The sequence below is a fragment of the Phaenicophaeus curvirostris genome, chromosome 14, assembly GCF_032191515.1.
Source record: "Phaenicophaeus curvirostris isolate KB17595 chromosome 14, BPBGC_Pcur_1.0, whole genome shotgun sequence".
In the NCBI taxonomy this organism is placed as follows: Eukaryota; Metazoa; Chordata; class Aves; order Cuculiformes; family Cuculidae; genus Phaenicophaeus; species Phaenicophaeus curvirostris.
In genome coordinates, this window is record NC_091405.1 from 12,996,071 (window position 1) to 13,012,334 (window position 16,264).

At 37.8% G+C, this 16,264-nt stretch overlaps 1 protein-coding gene across 1 annotated transcript in view; it reads right to left on the reverse strand.

The window, feature by feature from the left end:
• Positions 1-15,407, reverse strand: part of SIAH1 (siah E3 ubiquitin protein ligase 1) — a 42,768-nt gene extending 27,361 nt beyond the window's left edge. The window contains exon 1 of the mRNA XM_069868393.1: positions 15,387-15,407. The gene's annotated coding sequence lies outside the window, so the exon portion shown is untranslated. The remainder of the gene's footprint in view (positions 1-15,386) is intronic.
• Positions 15,408-16,264: the final 857 nt, after the last annotated feature.

The window sequence follows — 16,264 nt, forward strand, 5'->3', positions numbered from 1 at the left end:
CTACAACATAAACTATGAGTAATGTATGCATTATAGCGTGTCAGTAATCCTCTGAGATTCATCTGACAAGCATAATCTGGGAATACCCTTTCTAATACTTCTCCTTTTATACTTATTTAATACAAGAAGTACCAATCTTCTATGCTCTAGGATAACCTGAATTCAGAAAATTAACAAGAGAAGTAAAACAGGACCTTAAATCCCATGTCTCTGTTCCTAAGAGTGGATTCTGTGTGTTCTGAGGGAAGATGGAATAGTCACTGCATTTCTCCAGTTGCAATTTCCCCTTGTCTTCACGCGTGCATAAAAAGACGACTGATACATTTGATTTGATTCACTGTCCTCACAGTACTTCCAAGAGGACTAGGAAAAATTCTGCTGTAATGATTGTAATTTATGGACTAAGCCTCCTGAACAACCAGGACATTAGGATGGTGATGGACAATTTCTCATCCTTTTGATGTCACAAATGTTACCTACAAGCAAGTCCATGGTCAAAGTCACACATACACTACCCACAAGCAGTTGGCTAAATTTCTGTGATAGAAGACTGTGTTTAGTTCTTTCTTCTTTACAAACTGCAAGTGACCACACCTTCAAATTACAGGGCTCTAAAGTACAGGGCTCTAATACAGGTAAAAACACATAATTTAGATTTTCAGAGATCTTTGTATGATCATAGATCCCTTTACATAGCCTTAATAGTATAAAGTCTAGTTTTGCACCAGACTAAATTTTGCAGGTATTGCTTCTTTTATTAAATGCATAGATGCCTATGAATCCTAAACATATGCCAGGGCTTCCATGTGCCAGTTGTTCAATGAACATAAAGTTTGGACACTTCCTGCCCCACAAAGACTTTTGTATAAGGTGGGAGAGAGAAGAAAATACAGACAAAAGAAAGTGGCAAGACAATAAAAGTTTGCAATATAGGAAATAGCATGTTGACATCCTGATATTTATCCTCTGTTTTGCAGGCATGACCAAAAAAATGTGAGGAGGGGCTCCACAGGATTACTGGGATTTGAATGAAAGTAGCAGTTTTGTAGGTGTGCAAACACTCTTCCAAAGCATGAGGAGTGGCATGTGAATATTTGAACTAAGCAATTAACTAAAAAGGCACAGATCCTACTGAGTTGAGGTTACTGGAGGAAGGATTGAATCGTTCGGTACCATTCAGAGGCAACAGACAGTAACAGAGAGGCTGTGAATGGATCTGAAGAGGAGGATGCTTTGTTTGCTTGTTACAATACACAAACCAGAAGCATATGACCCCAGAAATGGATCATATTCTCAAACTCACTGTATAGAAAAAAAAAAAAAAGCTTTAGCAAGACAGACACCAGCAGAGTGAAATACCAGAATACATTCGTTTACTATGAGCACAGATACAGAATTCTAGAAATGCAGTTTGTTTTTTTTTTTCCCCCTGGCCAACTTGCTGTATTTGTTAAGCAATGACTTATGTACTGAGAATCAATCCGTACAGTGTGGTTTTGGAAAGCATTTCACATTCACCAGCTCCACGCTTAAACAGAAGAATCCCCTGGCATCACCACTGGCTTACACGCAGATTCACTTAGATACACTGCATTTTTCATGAGGTGCCCACATCAGCCATATCACGTTACTTACACCAAAGCCTTACTGATTTTTCTACTGTGTTTTTGGGAAGACAAGTGTTCCGTTTCCTCTGGGTCCTGCCATTTCCTCTTTGTTACCTTACATCCCGAGGCACAAAAGAGCATTGGCTGCCTTTCATTGTATTCCTCTGCTAATTGTAAGGAGTAATTTTCATGCTTGGTGTACACAAGACCTTCATTAGGAGAGATCCATTTTAGCCAGAAGACCTTTACTGTCTACACAGCAGATGCATCAAAAGATTTGGGGGCATTATGAATACCTGAGCTATAGCCAAATGGATCTCCCAGGCCAATTCATACATTTAATTTAAAATTAACACATCTGTCTCTCTAATGATGGTGCAGATCTGAAGAAAAAGCTGTATGAATACTCTGCATCCTGCTTCCAGTTTCACGGAGAGAATGGAAACTGTTGTCATAATCCTTCTGTACACAACTGCCAACATTCTGAGCTATAATTCATGGAATATCTCCTACGGGTTTCAATAGTTGGTAGAGAAGGGCTGAAAGCGTTAAGCAATTTTACAATATTCATCAGTAGTTTTGGACGTTAACCCTGTCTGATCTCCATCAACAGAGAAGCAATTTGTCAGGCAGCAGATCTTCAGGGAGCTCCCCTGCTGCTTTTTGATAGTCCTCAGGAAAAATTCCATTTATTCCTTTACTGAAACATGGGCAAGACGACTGCTTTTCCATTTTCAGGAGAATCTCCAACAAAGCCTGTGCTAAAATCTCCATAGCTTTAGTGATTTGAGCTTAACAGGCAGACTAATTGCTTAAGTCTTTGAATCTCTCAACTGGAAAGAGATTGCTACCTGTAATTTAATTTAATAACTGTGCACATACCCTTAAATCTCTATAGGAATGAAGTAAAGGATAAGAAGGGGACTAATATATCTTAAAGTCATACATATAAGTGGCTATGAATTAACTTCCTCAGTTAGTGCATAATCCATCATATTTTGCATACTAGCAAATTCCTGCCATGCAGGATGATCATAACATAGGTCTTCAAAGGTAAGTCAGAGTTAGAAAGTACAGGAACAAAAACAACCTCTTAAACTTTCAAGGGAATGCGAAGGCAGCATCCATTAAGTCAAAGACTTTGTGAGCATTATCTTACTTGCTATCATCTTATTTTAACTCTTCGTATCAATTTGTTATAATCATCATCCTTCTCTCTCTATGTGCCATCAGTTGAGCTACAAGTGAACATCTTTACTTCCTGTAATTAATATAGTGCTCTAAAGTGGAATTTATGAGATTGCCAGTGTTTGTATTACAATTTACACTGCAAGACAATGTCTGCAAGTGAACTTTATCTGCCCATCCGTCATCAAAATCTCTGAATAACGTCGCTGATTTTCTCCCAAAATACAACTTTTATTTCTTCTGTATTTTTCCAGCATTCTTCTTACAAGGAGAAGGGGGTGTCAAGGGTTCAAAATGTAAGCCAGGGTAGATTTGAGTATGCCACGGAAGAACACCTAATCTCGCAGCGTCATACAAAGAACAAACATTCAGCTGTGTTATGATACAGATAACCTTTCCCATTATTTCCCACAAAAAGTAAGAGTGTTTGTTTAAACTACATATAACCATATCAAATGCATATTTCTTCATTTTATATATGTCAGACTGAGGAATATTTAGAGCTTTTTAAATTGTTATTATTAAGATGAAAAATATTTTCCTTTTAACGTGTATTTCATGTACTTTGACATAATCTGGGAAAGTAACCAGGATACAAGAACGAAATAGATTTATTTACACAGCAATATGCTGCCAACAAGTGTTGGATACAAAAGCCAGAAGTTGAGTTCCAATCTTCTGAGTCAAATCCTCAGGAGAAAGCAATGTCACCACTTCACATTTTCTGGAAATATTGTCTGTCCTTTTTGCTACCCATTTGTCAGCACTCCATCAAGCGTCTGCCACATCATAATGAACTGTTAGCTACCTCAAATTATTCACTGTTATTAATGTAAGATCTTGCACTATTTGGCTAGATATTTTTGAAGCCTCATTAGCAAAAGTTACATCGTCAGTGAAGATTTAGTCCTAGAAAACTTGTCTGTTAGAAAGAAAGGATGAGCTGTTATACCTATATTGTAAGTTATATGAGCTTTACTGCCACACTTAATACAGCTGTGTTTATGTTAGGAGGGTTTTTTTGGTATGAGAAGAAAACATAATTACTAACAAACATTCACTCTGCAAGCAGTAAAACCAATCAAGTCCAGCCTCTGTTTTGGTCTGGAGTTGGGGCACTTGTGGCACCTGATCACTCACTGTCACAAATCTAGTAAGAAAAAAACCTGCCTTCATTGCTTTTACACAGCTAGACAGTGGTGTGAAAGCTGACAACTTGAAAAGCAGCTGAAAGAGGACAGAATCTCATGAAACTCATTTAATTGGGAAGCCAAGCAAAGTAAATATCGGATCCTAATCTAGATTATTACATCATTAAGATATTGTAATGAGATTCATGATGTCAGAAGAGCAATAATATTTAGAAATCTGCATATTAAATCGGTATTAAGTGGTTTCATTAAATGCTTGCATGAAAGCAATGTAAGTTAAAAGTTAGTGATACGATAGAACGTGTTAACATTAAATGCTCGAGAAAATACATTCTGCTCATATCACCAACTGCAGACAGCTGATATGCACAGGATAAAAATAAGAGAGAACTCTGAAAATACCTGCTATCTTTAACACACTATGTTTCTACTGTCCAGTGCAGAGATAGCTTTTCAGAGATTCTACAAGCTCCTAAAAGACCTCCAGATGCTGTCGGAACACCTTTAATTTATCTTGAAATGCATAAGCCAACTGCGTTTCAATTGCTGCTAAATGTTTTCCACCATTCTTCCCCTGCTGGCATTACACTCCCTCCACAGACCTCGGGTTTAGCATGCCATAGCCAGTAAACTTATCTTGACCTGTGCAAGGGGCCAGAAGAACCAAATGCAGAAGCTATTTTAATTTCTTTACAGTCAACTTGTGAAAAAGGTCAGTATGCTGAGTAGGGGTGGGTCAAACCTGCTGGCACAGACAGCAACGTTACATAGGTGCACAGGGATTGAAATCTGCAAAGGAAATTGCAATTCCCATTTATATATCGGAGAAGGGTCACACACAGCACAAGTCCCTGCCATTGGTTTGGTTGATCCCAACAAAGAAACTGATTAAAAGGTGGTGGAACCATATCTACTTTCTTCCTGCACTTTGCTTTCAAGAGCAACGTAATGTAAATCAGGGCATTGGGATTCACTGAATCATAGAATCTCCAGGTTGGAAGAGACCCACCGGATCATTGAGTCTAACCAACTGGTCTGTGAACATGGCCACGTAGCCCAGGCTGCATCCTCCTTTAAGCTAAATTCTATCCCAAGTCACAGCAAAACCTCTGTCTCAGGTAACATCTTGTCTGGATAGATCCTACTCTATAGATTTTACCTTCAGCCCCTTAAAACTTTTATTTCAGCTCCATCCTTTCTACTTGGCGCATGTTCCAAGGAACGTCAGTAAAGTTTTCTTGAAAGAAGGGTTAATTACATGATGCCTAGTAGGTGGTATATAACTTCACATAGAGTTATATACTACAATTAGCTTCTGTAGTAGAATATGCTTTCTAGAGCACATGTAAGTAATTTTGACAAGATATCTCAAATTAATCTTTGTATCTAGTATGTGCAGAAATTAAAATATCAAAAGTAAAATCTCTCAAAACATACTTTCTTAGAGATTGATAGATCACCCTTTATTTCTCATTTTGTGTAACAGTAGAGTATGCCCTGTGCTCTCTAGTGTAGGCATTGGTTAATATTTCCTCTTGAACTCACACCCTCAAGAGGGAGTTTCCCAGAGGAAGGCCTTCCAAGTAGCGTTCTGTGCCAACTTCTGACCCTGAAGCAAACTAGCTGACGTGCCAATATCTTACAAGGGTGACATATCTATTCCCCTGATATATGAGCACCTTGAACTCAATGTCATGTAGTCCAAATTGCAGGGATGACTAGATCATGATACAATTCTGCTGATGTAGCAGGATTGCAGAGAGGTGTATTTGGATTGTGGAACTCAGCGATGTTTTCATCTCTATTTTTAAAGCCTACTGGAGAGAGACAACTCCCCCAGACTGTTCGTTTTCCCCCCCACTGCTAGCACATTGCCAGTACCTTGACAGATGTTAGTTTAAAAAAAAAAACAAACAAAACACCAAAAAACCTGCAGCATGCAGTGTTGTTACTACTCATTTGAGGGTAAGCATTCTGCTCTGTTTCTTGCACTCTCATTTCTAATACTGTTGACATCATCTAAATACCTGCTACACTCTGAAATCATGACCTTTTCCTCCTCCTTCTGCTTCTACCCCCATAATGACTAACTAACTTGCATAGATAAGGACAAAGTATAATCACAGTACAGATGTTAGAGTTTAACCTTTTATATACACAGCACTTACAGATGATATCAATATAACAATAAAATCATCTTCTGAGGAATTCAGTAGCTCTCTTACAGTCCACCAAGGTCAATGAACATGTAGGAAAACAGCATTTGTCTCATAATAAAAATGTCTCCACTAAGCATAAACAAACTTTTTTCGAAGAGCCATTCCGTTTTCATCAAATAAACTTCTTTTTTAAACAGTGAAATTCAGCCTGCCAGTTACTTAGTTCTTATTTCCAGATTTAATATCCTGTGTTAGTGAAACAGTTTTGAAAATCTAATAAAAAGAAATAAATAAAAAGAATTTTTGAGTTGAAAATTCCCTTCATCAAATGTAGCACTAATACTTGTTACAACATCACTACATTTTGGGGGGTGGGTATGAGAGGGGGAAAGCCATTTTTAGATACCTGTCAATGGTGGCTTTTGTGGATGATCTTTAGCAGTTCACTGAATATTTTATACTACCAGTTTCCAATAAAAACATTTTTGTAGGATTTGCTGATCTCCAGAAGACTTGCAGATACTCTCCAAAACTTCCCCTACTGCCAAGTGATAGAAAAAGTAAAGAAAAAGTTTATACTAGAGAATAGTTAAAAGGAGAGATTTATAGAAAGAAAGAGTAATTGATCTTTAATTTAAAGAGCAATAGCTATAATGGTCTAGACTCTTGCAAAACTTTTTCTTCTAGTTTGAGTTGTAAATATACTAAGAACTGCAGTCAGTAGGGAAGAACTACTATCATCCCAGCTGTTCTTCTCACAGCAGCAGTAGGGGGTAACTGGTTTTGGAGTAGACAATGGATATAAATAGAAGCACAGGGAACACAATGTAGAATTTTATTTCCTTGTATTCACTTTCATTTTTTGAATTAAATCATTACTGCAGCAGCAGATAAAGATATTATTGAGATTAAATTTAGGAAAAAAGTGTGTATGTGCATATTTATATTTGTGAGAGATTTTTAATGGGTTATACGAAACAGCTGAAAAGGAATTTATGTGCAAGGCACACATTCCTGTCATCAGAGGCTAAAAAACTCAAATCTCATTGGGGCTTTCCTCTGTTGAATAAAAACACTGACATTGACGACCCCACTGTCCCTCACCATGGACCCAGAGACACATACAAATAGGGTTTTAACATTCCCTGCCAGTTAGGTCAAACCCCTTGCAAAACCATTATGTTATTACATTGTCATTTGTTCCTGTATTATTATTTGTTCCATTTCTGTTAATGCTGCATGAGTACAGAGAAGAAGGGAGAGGACAAGAAAATGTGATCTGTAGCCGGTACATCCAGAATCCCCCATTTCCAGAGAAACTATAAAAATAATTAAGCTTTTTATATGAAGACATTCTGCCCCATTCTCCTGGCAAAACCAGCATTAAATATAGTAGCTTCACTCATAGAAACACAGAACACTTTAGGTCCAATCCCCTGCTCAAAGCAGGTGCAAGCAGATCTTCTGGAACAGGGCTTTGTCCTGTCCAGTTCTCCAAGGACAAAGATGCCATGACTTCTCTGGTCATCTGTTCCAGTGTTTGATCAGCCTTACAATGAAAATTGTAATTGTAATTTCCTGTGTTCCAGTTTCCATCTGTTCTCTCTCATGCTATAGCTGTGCACCCACTGGGAAGACTCACCCTCGGTCTTTCCTATCCCTTCCCATTAAATAGATATAGAAAGCAATAAGGTTTCCCCTTCACCTTCTCTTCTTCAGGTTCAAATAATCCGTTTTGCCCAGCCTCTCCTTGTATATCATGTACTCCAACCCCCTGGTTATCTTAGTGGCCTTTTGCTGAATTAACTCCAATGTCAATGTCTTTCTGCTACTGGGAGCCATTAAGAGGTTTCTAGCACTCATGTACCAAACAGATGCATCTCAGTTAAATGACTCCAAAGGGTCTGAAATCCTTTCAAAACTAGCAATAGAATATTTTACAAGTGGATCAAACTGTCATACTTGTGCATTTCATCGCTTCCATCTTGCACTAAGCTTTTATGCTACAATATAAATTATTTTACATATATTGATGTAGGAAGCTGTAAAACCCTTGTTTTCTAAAGTTTTTCTGCTGGAATTAGGAACTGGAAACTAGGACACTTCCTCCGTAAGCTTTACCTTCACTCACAGTCAAAAGAAATATTAACAAGAATATCAGGACTTTGAAAAGCATCATAGCTTCGCTGTCCTAGATTTAGAAAGGAAATAGCAATGCAGTGTCTGCTACACTGAGACCGACTCGTGGGAGCCAGAGGGAAGCAGTCATAAGACAACTATTTTATTTTTTTTTTAAATGACAGCATAGGTTTCTAAATTTAAACCTCAAAATTGAGAGATCTTGCAAAGATCTTAAAGTGATACCTTATCCTACTTTTAGAAACAATGATTTATTTTAAAGCGCTATTCGTACCTACAAAAATAACAGCACAGGGATGATGTCACCTCAAAAATACATAAGAGGATATTCAAGGATTCTGTGCTTCGAAAAGGAAGGTGGCGCAAACATCAGCCTCCTCTCGGTTAATATTGACATAAGCTAAGCAAAACAAACCTTGCTCATAGTGTCATTCCAATGGGGCGTGTGCAGATGGCAGGAGCAGAGGGAAGGCTGCAGCCTCACGTGGGGTAACGTGCTGGAGCAAACCCTGCTTCCTTCGAAGGGAGCACTGCAGAGATCCCTGCGTAGCACCACACCTGCATCTGTCTAATACTAGCAGAATGCCTTTTGTTTTGTCCACTTGCTTTCCTGAAGCACTCAGAGGATCTCCAGAGCTCCAGGCAGCCAAGTCACATACAGTAAACACATCAGGAGCCTGCTAAAATGCGCACTCGGCCAATAATACAGCTTTCAAGCATTTCTGGTTTTTAAAGCAATGGACACCTGGAGGCAAAATGGGGATTGAAGACCTCGAAATCCCATATTAGATTGCTGATTAGATTACTCGGATACATTAGCCTGCGTTGTAGGCACGAAATCTTTGACCTCATTTAAGCTACTGCAAAAGCAGAGACACAAAGATGGCAGTGAAAAACACGTTTAAAATTAGACACTGAGATATTCAGACATCATGTGCTAAATGTTGTTTTATTCACTGTCAGGCAGGGAGTGCTGGAATCAGGAAGTTCTATGAAAACCAAAAATGACAGTGGGTTGTGTATAAGAATGAAGTGAGAAGTAATCCAGCTAGCTCCTCAGTCTGCCTACAGACAACAAAATTCCTTCTTTTGTTTTTGTGATTCTTCAAAGGGTTTAACTCCAAATGGGTAAGATTTTCAGCCCCTGGCATGCAGCTAAGGCTACTACTTAACAGTAACAAGAGTTAGAGACTTGCTGCAAACTCCTTGCATAAAAAGATACAGCTTGCATGCAAGCCTCTGACCTTTGTTAGAAGTCATACCAGTGTAAACAGAAGTGTTGTCTTTCATAATAGGTACTTGCATAACTGGGGCAATCCCCTAAACAGATGAATTCAAGTACCTTTACAAGGGAAGCAAGACTACAGCTGGAAATCACCCAACTTGTAAAGAATCTCTGTCTATTTATTCTGCTTTCATTTATGCTTAAGGAAATAATCAGAAAGGTTGTCACTTCCACTGCTATGTATAGAGGTTCAAGAATATCAACCAGCTCTCCTGACTTTCTTTTCCCACTAGAAGAGGATCTTTTTTTTTCCCACCAGTCAGCCCATCACATTCAAATCTCATTTATTGCAGCAGTTGGTGTTGATTTCTTCAGCTCATATTTGGTGCTGGTTCATATTCTCATTTTCTACTCTTAACTTCTGGGAAATTAGATGTCAGTGGCATATCTAGCATTTCAGACTTTTGCTATGGATACTGATCAGTACAATTGGTGGAGCTCTTATATAATATAATCATGGGAAAACTATTGAAGAAAGGGCTTTCATCTGAAACGCTTTAAGATACATTGGAGGAAAAGAACCCACTCTGCAATTCAATAAGAGAAAAAAAATTACCATCTAGGCATAAAACTTTAAAAGAAATTACTTTTATCTCCGAAATATTGCCACTGCCAAATAATAGTTTTCTGAAGGACGCTCTAACACCTGGAACTCTTTAATGATCCAACTAGTAAAAACAACAAAAATGAGAGCACAGAGAGGAGGTTGCCTTCTTAACACAATACTGTTGAAGTGGATCTTTGGTCTTGCCCAGTTAACCACACCACTTTGGGACCTTTGTCCACTATACCTCTGAATAGCCTGAAAAAAAATACTGAAATTAATTCTAAAGAGTCACAGGAGGAAATGGGCAGGGAAGAATCTGTTCCTTTTCAATACAACATTTAAGAAGAGACAATCTCAATCATTTAGTTGCCAACAAAATGATAAAAATGTTTGAGAGAAGTGATTTATTACGGTCTGCGTAGTCCATTTATGCACTCGCATCCCCCTACAGGGATCTGGATACCGACAGCACATGGACCTTCACCTACTACAGACTGGGAAGGAGGCCAAGAACAACCTTTCCACTGCCCTTTGATGGCTGTTTTCTATCAAGCCAAGGAAAATTGCAGAAGGACACTCAAAAAGTGAATGTATTTATATGCTTCAAAAATCTAGACTGATTATTTTTGTAAAGAAAAATCCTCACAAGATCTATGACAAGTGACATTCACACAGTTGATGCAGACAAAATGGATCTTGTATCCATGTTCTGCACATACATATTGCTGTAGCATACGATTTTTCAAGGTATTGTAAAAAAAACTAATAGGGAGCCCTTGGATTTATATTTATCATTTCATTCCTGAACATTATTATATTTTCTTTCCTGCCAGTTGGTAAATGCTGTAGAGTTTCCCCAAACATTTGAACTTTAAGCAAAGTGAGACAGCACATCTAAGCAAATATATTAGAAACTGGCCTGATTCACCAGCTCACTCTGAAGAATCCCTCTGGCTTTCTGTGACGCCAAGTGTAAGGTCTTAGGATCACACCTACAGCATTTAATATTTTGAATGACTGCAAAACATATGTCACTTCAAATCATTAAAAAAATGCATTTAGATATAACAGAGAACACAAAGAATATCTGTTTGCTTTAGGAATAGGCAGCCACAGAGTAGAAGTGAAATATCTTAAATGTCCAGTGCATCATGACAACTGTGTTTTGTCAGCTGATTCATGTCCCAGAAATGAAGTCCCAAAAACTAGGGGAAGTAGGACAGAGCGTGTAGGATTTGGGCCCAGGCTGCTGTGTCTAAATCTAAAGAGCTGCATAATACTGACTGCGTACCTTACAAGGATGTAACGGTGCTTAATTAAACCTTTAGGTAGCACTTTCCACAATTAGGAAAATTTACGCAACTATTCTTTATAACTTGTAAGATATTCGCATTTGATAATTTTACAAATAGAAATACCATTTGATTTCCTTAACACAAAGGACTACAAAATTGCAAGGAATCAGGATAGAAAATTGACTACAATGGTTTATGCTCAAGGGCTGGAGTGCATATATCCAGCCAGACCTCTCCCCATCTCCTCACTCCCCAAAAGGCTTTTATTACATGTGGGAACAGCTTCCCATGTTGTTCATAAATTGCAGAATGAACATGACTTGACCACACAACTTAAATCCAATCAAGAAGGCCCATCACTTTGAAGTTAAAGCTATATTTAAGGAATTAATCAACAATACTGATGCCCTTCATGGCTACAAATGCTCAAATATTATGATCATCAAGGGATATTTTCTTCACAGATTCATGACAGTGTTGCTATTTCATGCAGTACTCGGTACCTCAAAGGAAGGTGCCTGGTACATCTCCAATTTGGTCATAAAGGTCCAAATTAATTGACTCTTAGAGGAAATAAATCAGAAGTTCAAAGGCTAGCAAAGCAGCTTATTATGTTTCTGTTAAAACATCAAATGGCAAACAACAAAGATCAATCCTGGGTTGTGGAAGTTTTTACTCTGAATTTGAGATTGTTTTACTGCTATATCTTTGCAAAATGATTCCTGAAATACTTTTGTACACCTTTATTACAAATCCTACGGTTATGACACTGCAGCAGCATTCTGCATGTGAACTTGAATTTATTTTCTATTTTTCCTTAAGATACTGAGTATTAAAGGGCATTTACTGCATCTCAATTAGTTGGATTGATGGTAAATTTTATCTCAGAAAAGTAATGCAAATGAAGTATCTAAACCTCCAGACACCTATTGCAGTTCACTGGAGAGTTGCCAGTTTTCACTCTCAGTGTTCTTTGACTAAATTGAATCCAGATGTTTACATGGAATAAAATTTTAACAAATGTCTCCCAAGGGCAGCCAATCATTATTGAGTGCTTTAATAACCTAAACCAAAAATTCTTTAAGGTGACAACTAGCTTTTAGCCAGAAAAACACTTTTGTTTATGTTACTTTTTTTTTTTTTTTAAATAATGCAGGGTATATTATCCTAATTTCATTCCAGCTTGTCATCAACAAAATACTTATCTGGGATAATTCTGAAAAATCTGTACAACAAACCATTTGTGAAAGCAGTACTAACTTAGTTCTAAACATATGGTTCCAATTTTTTTTAATTATAAACATAAGTTACTTGTAGTTTTATTTTTGTAACACAAATCATATATCTTTGAGAGAGAGATCTAGACATAAAAGAAAAGCTGTATTTACATTTTAAAACTGCTTCAATAGCCCACCATTTTGTTCCTGTAACAATGCAGTACTATTCAACACTGTTCCAGTTCTTGAAGTTTAAATTCTTAGAGAGGTAATTATTTAAGAGTAATTCCCTGGAAAGACATTTCATAGGATCATAGAATGGTTTGGCCTGGAAGGGACTGTAAAGATCATCTAGCTCCAACCCCCCCCCCACGGGCTGAGACACCTCCCGCTAGACTAGACATCTTTACATTTCTTGAGGAAATTTCTTGACGCTGTCTAAACAACCATATAATTTATTTCTGTCTGCAGCTTGCACACATACAAATCTAAATTTTAGGTTTCATAGAAGTCAGTGTGAAGTTGACCTACAAGGAATCAATAGCACGTCAAGAAACTGATGTTCATTTTCAATATGTTCAAGCATACAGCAAGGTAGCGCGAGATTCTCATTTACATTTCAACTTCCTTATTGAGTAGTTGCCCTAATTTTCTGTATGAGAAACTTGTAATATGCAAGAAGTGATCACATGGTCCATTTTAGTACTGAAAAGTATTTTGATAATTAAAAATTACCAGAGAAAGTATTTTTCTGACCAGGAAAGCTGTTTACATTAGATATCTATTAAAATGCAATACATGGACAGAAAAGCTGAAATTCTATATAAGGCATAGGTATTTCCAGAGCACCTTTATACAGAAATGCTGTGAGGAATTACTAAGTTCAAAGAACGCTCAGCAACATCAGATACACTGGGGAAGTTTAGCTATCCTATTTTATACTTCCCTAAAACAAGAGATGGAAATATCTGGGACACGTAAAAGCTTTCAGTGCCTTTGTCATATGAAGAGACAAAAGAACAAGCTGAAATGCATCAGCTAAGACTCTTACGTGCTTTTCACAGAGAAATACTTGTGGGACTTACCCACTAGACATGTGAAGATCAAACTGACATAAACACAGATGGTGAAGCCCTTTTCGGACCCTATCTAGTGTCAAAAGCAGGAGAAGGTATCAAAGGAGTTTTGCAACCAAGAAGTATATGAGGAATCCAAATTCCCTGATCTGTTTGGAAACAACAGTTAAGCACCCTAAAACAGGCAATGATCCAAGAAGTAGATTTTTCTGGTCTTGCTTTTCAGTTTGCTGCTGAGGATTGCTTTTAGACCTGTACCAGGGTGACAGGCTGACAAGCCTGCTTGCCCATAGATGTACACATGCCTACTACCTTCTCTTCTGCTTTACTGGGATTTCATATCAGTTACTGAAATGAGATACCAAGCATGTCACTAATAAAAAAAAATCCAGTTTTATACTGACATATGGAAGAGAAGTCACAGAGTTGATTATTCCCTCCTCTAAATAGACAGAGTGGTGTTGCTGAAAATATTCCATGCTTATACCATTTGGAGAACAAGATTTAGGCCCACATTTTATTTCGAAGACAGACTCTTGATACTTACTAGCTGTCAGAAAAGCAGTAGCTTCCAGGAACGTTCTCAGACACTACAGAGATAACTGTAGTACACAAATCTATGAAAACTGGATTACACTTCACTCCTTCCAGGCCCCTATCCTCCCTTGAGGATCGTAGCCTATTAGTTTAAGGAGGTTATACACTAAGTTCCAAGTTTATTCTCATGGGTGCTTCTAGTTCTTTTATACCTGTTGCAAAACTTTAGTCGGAGACAAAGTACTGCTCCTTTGGAATTGCAGCTATTCCCTGCTTCTCAATTCTCAAATTTTCTTTCAAATACCGTATCTTTTAAATAAAGTAACAGGATCTGCCCTATCATTTTTTTTTCTTGATAGTTTCACATTGTAATGAAATCAAAAGAATGGTGCTTAAAGAACAAGGTGTCCGTGCCAAGCCTTGGCATTTAATTAATCTTCATTCATTTTTAGTTCCAGAAAAATTATTTATAGCATCTTCAAAATGTTTCACTTCAGAACTTAGGTAGCAGGCTGAGAGTTGCAAAGAAGTAGGATACTGGCTATATTTATCATCTGCAAGTGCTACAGAATAAAAGAAACAGGATTGTAGCATAAACATACCTCCACTTTCACATATGAAAAATTTCTTCAGCTACTCAGAACTGAAAATATATAATAAATAAGATGGGAAAAGCAGGCAATTTCAGACTTTGCTAGTGATAGCACTCTTGTCAGTTTGAAAGACAAAAAGTAGTTGAAATTAGAATATTTACCGATGGATCTACCACCTGTGTTTTTGCTGAGTCACATCATATAACATTTATATGTTCTGTTGATTCTGGATTTGTCTATATTTATGCAGGTACTTTGGTAGGAAAAGGAGCTTAATCTTTTGAGGCTGAAATGTCTTATCCTGACTATTAATTCATGGTACCTTTAATCTTGAGGGAGCCAAGAGAGCTCATTATTTATCTTTTCAGTATAGGTAAGCACTTGTAGTCCTTAAAAAAAAAACAAGCAAAACAAATGGTCAAGTAATTTTAAATCACAGAATCACCAGGTTGGAAAAGACCCATCGGATCATCGAGTCCAAGGATAAATTACTCTATAAGGAACAGACGGTAAACAAAATTCCTAACCACTTTGGAGATTCTTAGTCCCTCTATAAAAAAAAAGGAATCTAAAGAAGTTTCTTTGTTCATACCTTTCTTCTCTCTCCAGCTTATTTTATTACTCTTTTAGGATCTTCGTAATCCTTTCTTCCCCTCTTGGGATCGGTGGCTACGTATATACAAGTAAATAAGATTAGCCAGGACCTATTCTCTGACCCTGAGGACAAACGGTACACGGAACAGTCGACATGTGGGAGGCTCGAACTCCCCCTTTTACACACACCCCCTGCACCCCCCCAATCCAGCCCTGCCCTGTGCTACCCCCAGACAGGCCTTTGCACTATCAAAGCCAAATTCCCTCAGGGAACACGCTAAGAATGAAACAGCAGGGATTTACTAAGGGCCAGCACGTGAATATGTGCCCTAGTGCAGCTTAGGTTGCTAGCACAGACTAGAAAACTATTTTTCTTTCTTCCTGGACCCTATATTTTCCTTGCTGTTTTTTAGAAAGTTTGCGGTCAGACCAGACCTCCTCCTGCGCAATGGAATTTTACTTTAAAATGCCTGGGAAAAGTCACAGCACTACTCAAAGAGCAACAGTTTGTAGCCTCCTACCGACATAGTATTTGAAAACATGCTTGTATCTGTAAACTTCTACATTCTTTTTAGCTGGAACTCTTTCGGGGTTATCATTTTGCCCAGTACTTCTTGGACAGCATCTTCTCTGGCTGTTACTAAGGAAAATTATCTGAATGTCTGGCCTTTTAGCAGTGTTTTCATTACTAAACAGAAACCAGAAAAGCAAAGCAAAGAAGTTATCAAAACCGAGAAGGCAGATTCAGGTACACACTTGCACACAAATTAAATCTAAAATGCTGACTGATACCACCAGAATATCAGGATTATGACCCAGAAGAACCCTTATTCTTAATTTTCATCTAAAGCTATGAGTTTAATTCAGCTGTAAATC